Source organism: Protopterus annectens, chromosome 1.part2 (genome assembly GCF_019279795.1).
Source record: "Protopterus annectens isolate FY-2018-M chromosome 1.part2, PAN1.0, whole genome shotgun sequence".
Classification (NCBI taxonomy): domain Eukaryota; kingdom Metazoa; phylum Chordata; order Ceratodontiformes; family Protopteridae; genus Protopterus; species Protopterus annectens.
In genome coordinates, this window is record NC_056727.1 from 740,471,979 (window position 1) to 740,482,324 (window position 10,346).

Sequence of the window (10,346 nt, forward strand, 5' to 3'; positions counted from 1 at the left end):
GGTATACATTTTTCTTACTTCAGATTCGGAAAAAGTATAGTAATTCACATTCTTTAATTCTGACAATGCCTCAGGTTAGTGGCGCTACTGTTTTAAAAGTGTCCCTAATTATTTCTGGACTTGTCTCTGATTTGGTTGAGATTTTGTCCCTGATTTCTCGAGAGCCAGGCTGCTCATAACTGCAGCAAGCGGTTCTCCAACTGTTTACAAGTTATGACAGTTATCACGTGGTAAAATAAACCGTATACTTGACGTTGGTACTTCCCTTCCTTATTCGGTGACGCGCACGTCATACACCGTGCACGTTCTCACCGCAGTTGAAATCATTTCAGTCTCGCACAGGAAGCTGGGGTGAATAGGAAAGGTTATTAATTCAATTTTATAGTATGTCGCTGATGACAGCTAGCTAGTAATTTTGAACGTTAAGTGAACGTGACGTTCAACTTTACTCCCCAAGTTTAAGGTAATAAGATAAACTGTGGAGCAGTGTTAATGTCTGCACATTTTGAGTGATTGGATTATTTGCCATGCTTGATAGTATCACCTGTTTGACAGGCGCTACACCCGTTCTTGACTAGAGTTAGCCAGGTAGTTGTTCTGAAACGCTATGAACATGCAGTAACGCTTGTTTGCTCAATAGTTAAATGTAGGAGTGGTAGTAAACGAACCGCACTGCTAGTTTAAGGTGTTATGGATGTAGAAGAAAGTTGGCAGAGTGAGATGACAGTTGTAAGGTGTTGTCTTGTTTACAATCTAAACTTCACTTATGTGAATGCATATTTCCACGTTTGACTGTACTTGCAATGTTTACCCTAAAGGCTACATGGTTCGTGCATGCTGTGTTTGTGTTTTTGTCTCTCTGATTGGGTATTAGAAATAGTCTCCTCCCTATAACAAATGCCTTGTATCTATGCTGAAAAATAAAAAGCAGGTGTACGTCTTTGAAGTACTTTCTGTAAGTCTTGCGGCTGTGATAAGATTGTGATCAGATGCACGCCCTAATAAGAAAACGTGCAGTCTTGACCATTGCTTTCTTCCTGTTGGCAGGAGAGAGAGAGAAAAAACGGGTCAGGATGCTTAATAGTTTCATTAACTTGGAGAGTTAATTGAAAAGTAAGAGTAGCATTTTCTAAAATATTAAGTCTGCGCTTCAGTTGATTGACATACTTGCTGGCTGTAGTAGTCCTCCGAGATTTTGGCAGAACGTTACATATCTTATGAGACACCTTGCAAAATCGGAGAGAGTTGAGTTATGTAGTCTTATCCTATTACTTTTGTGACGGGACAAGGCATTCTGGGGTAAAGGCAGGTCAGATTTGTCTGGTTACCAGAACGAGCGGTATTTCCCAGTCTGGGCTGTTCAGGTAGAAATATATGCTGCTGTTATATTGTTATGTTGTTCCTGTGTCAAACCCTACTCCTATTTGGATTTTTCGCCTTAGATGCTGTGCCAGTCTTGGGTGTTCTTCAGAGCTCATTGTGTTGCTTCTTGTTTTTTTTTTTTTCTTTTCATATTTTTGGTCTGTTCCTCATAAACGTTGTGTTTTTTTTTTTTTTTTGACAAATCATTGGGATGAAAGTCACAAATTAATGACTCATGGATTTAAGTTTCAGGCATCATATCCTTCAGAAAAATGCATGTTGAAACAAAGCTGTTATTCTGTCTACTTTCTACATTTATAAGAGCAGTATTTAAAATGTGTCCCCCTATTATGTCTGGCCTTTTCCAGATTTTGTGGGTTAAGAAGTTGAGAAGTATGGTTGGTTCCACAGGATGAGGTGCAGTTGCAAGTTATGCAGCAGTTTGTTGGAGTAACAACAGGACATACAATGCCAAGAGCTGCATTTATTCATAATTTTATGTGGAAATGTTTGTGTCTCAAAGTCCAGTTTATGTGACAAAACTGTCTTTTTTAACAGAATGTCAGGCTCTCAGTATACAGATTACTACTTATTTATTAAATGCACCATAAAGTTGATTGTTTGGCTTGCTTTGTTAGCTAAATGGAGTGCATCTCAGTAATCAGTTTGTGTAAATAGAAATACTTGTACTTAAGTATGCTACTTTTCAGCATATCCTCTATTTTTCTCCTCTTACTGTGCCATGTTTCATCCCACCACCCTCATTCAGTAATGTCTTGCAAAATCTCCAGCTCCAGCTCTGTCCCAACCACCTATCCATACTCCTTTACACTCTCCACACATTGTACAAAACATATTTAATTGCCCCTCACCTTTATGCTAAAAATAGGCTGTTTAATTGTGCTTCACCTCAAATCAAAACAAAATTAATTGCAAGAATCTTTTCCAAAAAACAAGAATGTGTAATTCCCCAATATACTAAAATCCTTCTAGGAGAAGATATACACCGTAATCCTGGCTGCACCTATCACAACAAACACAATGACAATTCACTTCCACACTCTTCTGTAACCTAACAGCCAGTTCCCAACTCTAGTGAACTAATTTTTCTGCAATAATTGTTAGAAGTATAAGAAATAAAACTGCTGAACTCACTGTAACTGAAACTTGGCTTGAACCCAGCATAAGTGACTCTGAAGAACTTCAATCTATAATGTAATCCATAATGACCGTATAAAGAGGAATTGTGGTGGTATTACTTTAATATTTCCCAGTAACTACCACATTTCCCCTTATAGCAAACCTACACCAAAATTCAGTTGAGCAGAACTTTTTATTGCTTTCCTCAAAATAGACAGTTTTAAACAAATATGTATTACTGTCCTTTATATCCCTCCTGGTGACAATACAAGCTACACTGGAAGTTTTTCTACATTGGATATTCATAACATTTCCACAATAAGTAATATTACTAGGGGATGTGAATATCACGTAGTTGGACATAAACTCGAACTCCGCTATATCTAGCATGAACTTTGTATGGTTTAAGACCACTAATTAATAACCCCACATATTATAGCAAGACAACAAATTCTATATTGGACTGGATCCTAGTATTGGACCTCGGCAAATACTGCAACACAGGTACAATGTCAGACGTTGTCAGTGATCATCTCCCAGTCTGTACGAGTAGACATATCACACATCCAGTTAAACAGCATGTTTATAAAACAACATGTAACCGTTCCAAGTTTAACCCAGAAATGTTCATTGCTACCCTATCATCTATTAACTGGAACTTCCTAAAAAGCCTCTCCTTAGACGATACTGTAATTCAGTACAACTTTCATAAATAGGCTTGCACCTCCTAGAGGGAAGAGACTGAAAACAAATAATGCAATTTGACTATCCAAAAAGTGTCAAATGCTAATACAGGATAGAGAAAAAGCATAGAAAGAACTGAAAAAATAAACACTTCAGTATCTTAAAGTTCAGAATGCTTCGCAATTGTACTAAAAAGCAAATAAATGAAGACAAAAAACTATATTATAATAACTTTAAGAATAATACTAAACACAACCCTAAAAAATTTTGGACATCTGTTAAAGAAATCTTACATTCCGGCCATAAATTCAACCCAAACTCCTCTCCAGATAATTATATGCAGTTTCGAGTGATGAGTTCAGCTCGTTTTTTTATAGATAGTAGAGCATTCAACAGCTAATCTCTTCCCTGCCCAACAGCCGCATATCACCACAGTACTTTCACTTTTAAACCTATTCCCACATTCTGTATAGAACAACTCTTAAACCGTGCCCTTCTTCAGCTGATGATCTTTTAAGCGAGTACCTAAAAATATCAGCCAATAGCATTTATAAATTGGAAGAAGTTGCATGTTATCCCTGTGTACAAAGGAGAAAGTTCAGTAGACATTAACTTTAGACCTATATCAGTCTACTCTCCCCTTGCCAAAATACTTACTATTTATTTATTTATTTTACATTTGTGTACTGGAAAGTCCAACTGGGTGGACACCCATTTTCAGCGGAGGCCCGGGGAGAAAAGCTCTGCATACAGAGACATTATAGTTAACCTAAACATAAAACATGGTATGATTACTGTACTTCCATATGTATTAATTTATCTAGTGATAATTTACAAGATAAGGTAGTAAAGTTGAGTGATCTATAAAACGGTACAGAGAAAAAAAAATCCATTGTAAATCACAGGTACACCATTCAGGAAGAAAAGAGCTAATAGACACTTCTATGTATTAATTTATACAGTGATAATTTACAAGATAAGGTAATTAAGGTAACAAAGTTGTGATCTGTAAAACAGTACAGAGAAAAAAAAATAGTTATTAATCATAGGTTCACTATCCAGGAAAGAGATAATAGACATTTCAACTGTTTGGCATACATTTTTTTTTTGATGAGGGGAAAGTTGTGGTTAGTGGTAGGACAGATATTAGGTGGGGGGTGGGGGTGTTTGTAGTTTTTGAAAGGTGAGGGAAAACATAAGTGGAGCAAAAGCATGACTAGTTTGGTGTATTTCTTTAAGCATTGTAGGATTTTGGTATAGTATTGTATATTTTGTAATAGTCTAGCAATTGTTTTTGAATACAATCTCCTGCAGGAAGAACTCCTATCGGCTACACAACATGCTTCCATCCTTCCCATAGTACTAGTACTGCCATTCTAGCCTATATAGATACAACCAGAGATAATGACAGATTAGTCTCTTCCTCATTTTTAGACTTGTTTTAAAGCTTTCGTCACAGTTTGTCACAGCAAACTCCTACTTCACTTATCCTCACTAGATGTCCCATAGTCAGTAAAATGGCACTCCACAACCTCTTCTTACTTCCCAGTCACCACAGGTGTACCACAAGGCTCTAACCTTGGTTTTGTCATCTTTAACATTTTCACCAACTGCTCTGTATTTCCACACAACAAACCAGCCTAACACAATACACAGATGATTCCACTCTCATTTACACATCTAACAACATAGTACACTTCCAAAAAAATACTCTGGAAGCTCTAACAGCCATTGAAACATGGCTTTGTAACTCATAACTCATGCTCAGCCCAAAAAAGACCAAACTACTATCTTTTTCCCCAAATCCCTTTCTCATGAAAAAAATAAATTTATTAAAGTCTCTCTCATAATACGACCATTGAAGTCCCTTCTCTTCACAAACTATTAGAGGTGATCGTGATTGATAATTTAACTTTTGACTTGCATATACAAAATTTGTATAAGAAAAACTCCTCAGAATGTGTTTTATTGGTAATTACTGCAAGTTGTTTTTTTGTCTCTGCACAGGCTTGCCATGACCCCATATTGTGATCTGTTAGCCTATTCATTCCTTAGAGGATGCAATCTGTTCGTAAGCCATTTGTTCCCTTGGGACTCGAGAGTCAATAGCAGAGACAGTTGTTCGGGCAGCTGTTTGTGATTTTTTTTCTGCATATTTCTGTAATCTTCTCTTCCTGGTAACTGATATTGGTACCTGCATCACTGCAGAAGACCCTGCTGTGCCCTCCCCCGCCATATCTGTGCTTCATGTACATGCAGCAGAAAGCTGTTATCACCAGTTTAGCTGAACCAAGCTAACCTTCCTGGTCTGTGGCTGTAACCATTGCTTACAAGCCTCCACTTCCATGTGACTGTTAGCCAACCAGAACCTCTCTCTAGGAAGGAGCAAGCTAACACCAGCCACTCATACCTACCTACCCCACCCAATTCTTCCAACATCTGTGCTCCTTGTCGAACTCTTAGCTGTCTGGGGCAAAGTTAATGCTTTGTCTCTCTGCAGTTTGGTAAACTGAGCAGAGTTTGTTTCTGGGGTGTTTTTTTCATCTCGGTAGATAGTGTTTTACGATGATTTTAATTATTTTCATGTGCTGTTTGCTTCTAGGCTGTTAATAGGAATGTGTATTGTTTGAACAAGAATGTGCTGTAGCAGAATGGTAATACTTTGTTGGGATAAGATGGCTTGATTATTTATTTTACCTTCCCCATTTATTTTTTTGGGGGGGGGGGTAGGTTTAATTTTTTTTCCTGTCCACAAAGTGGTGCATTAGATACTTGTGGGTCTACCTTTTTTTTTTTTTTTTTTTTTTTTTTTTTGCATAATTTTGGGCAACTTTAGATCTGCAAGAATGTGCTTTGCCCTTACATTTAGGGCAATGATAGAATGTGCTCACTTTATTTTGTATAGGTGTGTGTTTTTTGCAAGTTTCTTAATGGCATGTTGCTCATTAGTGACTGCTCCTGAGGATTGTCACGATAATAACAAGACTAGGGCATCTGCATAATTGTATAGAGTAGTGTGCAAAGTGTATATTTTATTCTAAGGTTATTGAGGAGGCTTTTGACCTCTTTCTTTTTTGCTGCGAAGCCTTCTTGGTGAATTTGCACCAAATCTGCACAGTTGTTAGCATGTTGTGATAAACTTTGCTTTTTGCTAGGTGAAGTAGTAACTGGAAATGCGTATCAGATGGTAGGCAACAATACACCTTGGCCAAGCAATTTCTTTGCTTTATTGGTGACTGCGCTAGTTGGTCTGTAGCAGATGGCTGAGCAGGCAGTTATTTGACTTTGTGAACAAACTTCTTCATGCAATTTGTGATTGTTAATTATGTATTTGATCAGGCATCTTGATTTGAAATGCATTTATTGCCTGTGCTGCACCTCCTTGTGAACACCGACTCTTCCAGTCACTCTGAGGTGATTTCTGTTAGCTTATTTTGTACATCAATTAACATCACTTTAGTTTATGGATGTATACAGCAAAACTCTATTAAATTGTCAGTTGACACAGGAAAACATACAGTAACAGAAAAGAAAGCAAACAATATTAACATTGTTTCCATTTACATAAATTGTGCATCACGTTTTCTTTTTTTATCAAGTGTCATAAAACCAAAATTGCATAATTCTCAATTCCTGCCTTCCCTTGAACCTCAGTCCTTCTTAACATTGTCTGAACAATACAGTCAGAATAATTTCCATTGATTTCTATGTAATTTGCTTCTTCCCCTTTCTAAAGATCTGTCCTTAAGTTCTCATTTCTCATGATTCTGATTTCCGTTTTCTAGTATTTGCTTTGTTTGGAAGCACACAGACTTAGACTTATTAACAAGGCCTTACTATGTTTAGGCAATTCAGATCCTGTTTCCCAGCTCAAAAGAATAATTTCTTTTTAGTTACAGACATTTGCCAATATTTCTGATGAAGTACTCTGCAAGTTTTCAAATCTGCCAACTCATGCCACTTCCAAAACATAAGTTCCTAAGATAACTCTTTCTTCCCAGTCACACATGTAACATTTGCGATCCACCTACCTGAGGAATAAAAAATCTCTGAAGTCTACTTTGGGTATAAAAATACCTATGCAAACAATTCCAAGCAAAAATCTTGAATCACCATAAACATGCCCTGTAAATTGCTTTTGAGGTCTGTTCCCAATCTTTTCTAACCACCTCCTGATTCTTACAGTTATCATGCAATATTTTATGTGCTCTACTAATTATACCAAATATGGATTCAACAAAAAACTCTACCAGTGCTTTCATTTAAGATTCCCCTACCCCTTTCTCTTTGCCTATACACTATCAATCCCTGGTAGGGAAGGCACTATCTAGCCTGAATTTCAAACATCATCTTGGGCCTCATCCAACACTTATCTTTCCCTCTCTAGTTATTTGCTTTTAATGCTTTGGTTCCTTTGACAGTTTTCTCCAGCAATTTCCAGAACTCTCCTGGTTCTGTACCCCTACTTGCAGCCATCCCTATGGTCAAAAAATCTCCTTTTTCCATTGTCGTGTTGGCTTAGTTCTTATACTTTCTGCTGCATTTATGAGTATAATTTTCAGTATGGTTGTTCTCCTTTAAGGATCTGCATGCAAAATCCCACTCTGTCCTTATTTCTCGAACTTCACCCTTCTTCATAATCAGTGTGTTCCACTCTGAAATTATAACTGTGTGTTTGTAACTTAATATTTTAGTTTTAACTGTGTAGCTCTAAAATAACTCTTCAAATCTCAACCATTGTACTGTTGACGACATATTAGATGTCTGGTGCTCACTTATTGAGGCAGAACATACATCACTGTGCCATATAGCCGTGTTGTTCCCATAAAAAACATGAGCGTGTATAGATAGGGAAGAATATGGAAGTTAGTAAATACAGTGAAAAAGGATGATCCCAGAACAGACTTGTGGAATTTTGGTTGTGTTTGATTGTGGTCTTGATACTGTATGCCTCTCCTTTGCCTTGTAAGGAGCTACTGTGGTAGCTTGTGGACCACATGAAAAATGGTGCTGGTTCTATTATAATTGTCTTATTGCTGGAGAAAACCTTAGTGTGGCACTGTGACAAATGCTTTAGAAAGGTTCAAACAGACAACACCTGTGAGCTGACCTGTATCCTTGATTTTAGATGTTTGAAAGAGTCTACCCCACCCAATCCTATATAGGTCTTATAACTTTTAGTCTAATATATCTACTTGCAACTAACCTGCAACAGTTCTTGTTTTTTTTTTACTATATCCTCAGAGTATCATGAAATATTTTTCAACCTTCTGAAAATTGCACTGCTTTATGTATCTCTGCCATTGCTGCTTTCTTTATATGGATTTATTATTACAATGTAATATACTGTATTGTCAGCACTCTGAAAATGACTGTATTCCTTAATTGTGTATATAATTGTCCATGATCTATTCGCATGTGTTTAGGAGTCCAATATTATATGCTGCATTATCAGCATTGCACATAATTGTCTTAAATGTATTTGCATGTGTTTAGTTCTCCAATGTAATGTGCTGTGTTGTCATCATAAATAAATAAAATAATGATGTATTTGCTTACCTTATGAAAAGCCATGATCATGTTTCAGCGACATCTTGTGACATTGCATATAGTCCTGCAATTGCCTGAAAACTGCTTTGTCTTATGGGATGACAGGAATACACCACATTTCTCGGAGCCTGATTTGAAATGGGAATAACAAGATGCTTTCCACAGGCCAGGGAAAAGTCCATGTTACCAGAAACAAGCTGATACATGTGTTGCAAGCTTTTATGGATTTAGATTGAATTTCATTTGGTTTAGGTTTGCAGTGACTGAGTATGGTTTAATACAACTTATAAACCTCTTTTTAAGATTACATAATGGAGTTTTCTGTGTTGACTTTGCTATTTAAAATGTTCTTTTCAGGGAGTATATAGGGTTCTGATTTTCTGGATTTTGCTGAAGAGGATAGAAAGTTTATCTTGCCTCTGGTATAGCAATATTTTAAGATTTGTCTACTGACCTGGATGTCAACTTTATGCCTTACAGCCAGACTGTTGATTTTCTGTCCAAACCACTTTGGGTTCATCAACAGTTAAGATTACCTAATTTTCTGTAAGGGACATTTGATTTTTTTTTTGTTTTTTTTTTTTTGTTGTTTTTTTTTTTCAGTCACTTGCAAGCAACAGTAGTAAACCCAGTGCTCTGGAAACAGTGGCAAGTCTAGTGTCCTATCCTGGATTTTGGATTGTTTGTTTTATCCCGGGTGTTATTTCTTCTGGTATATACTTTGACTTCCATGATTAACCATGGAGTATTTCACCTTATGGGCTCCTCCTGTTCATACTACCCTGTATAGTAAGAAGAGGATGTTGAGGAAGTATTCATTTCCTGTGTTACAGTTAGACTAACTTTGCAGTGGCTTACGTGGAATGGAACCTTGTTATGCTCAGGGTATAAATAAATGTTTAAATAAATGATTATGCTGTGAAAGAGCCTGGTATCTTTGGTTTCTTGACCGAGGAAAAAAAGGTTACCTTGCACTAATTACTGAACTTTGGAGGCTTGACTGGTGGTGGGGATAGTTTTTTTCCTAGATAGTCTGCTAGTCCAGGTTGGCTGTTGGCCCCAAAATGGGTTGATCTGGAAGAAAAAGGTGTGAGCTGACAGATTTATTAAAAGGTCTGTTTGTGCTTCCATGTTTTTAGTCCCCCCAATCTTCATTCAACTCTCCTGTTATCAAGGATATTGACTGTAGATTTGCAACAGTGTTTAGAAGCTGCATGCTGTTGGAACAGTCAGAGACTTATCAGTAATAAATAGTCACATATGAGCCCATTTTGCAGTGAACAGTTTGGCTGGAAGAAATATGAATAATGACACACTAAATATTTCTAAGTGTCAGACAGAGGACCTTTCCACTTTTTGCAAGGCGTGTTTAATTTTAGAAGACTGTGTAATACCTTCCAAGGAATTTAGTCCCAAGGTTTCATATACTCTGTAAAGCTGCTTTGTCAAGCTTAGTCATATCAAGCTATATCTCAAAAATATGTAAGGGGGGTTTGTGATACTACAAGTATTGGGTAGTTCTAAATCCTTTAGGCATTCTTTTTTGCAGAGGTGGAGTCCGATGATAGTTGAGGGCTGCAGGGGGGTACTTGTGCAATCATGTTGCCATA

The 10,346-nt window shown here is 37.1% G+C and overlaps 1 long non-coding RNA gene across 1 annotated transcript in view; it reads left to right on the forward strand.

The window, feature by feature from the left end:
* Positions 1–299: 299 nt before the first annotated feature.
* The window catches only part of LOC122791104, a 401,574-nt gene continuing 391,527 nt past the window's right edge, over positions 300–10,346 (forward strand). The window contains exon 1 of the long non-coding RNA XR_006363084.1: positions 300–463. This is a non-coding gene — a long non-coding RNA (uncharacterized LOC122791104). The remainder of the gene's footprint in view (positions 464–10,346) is intronic.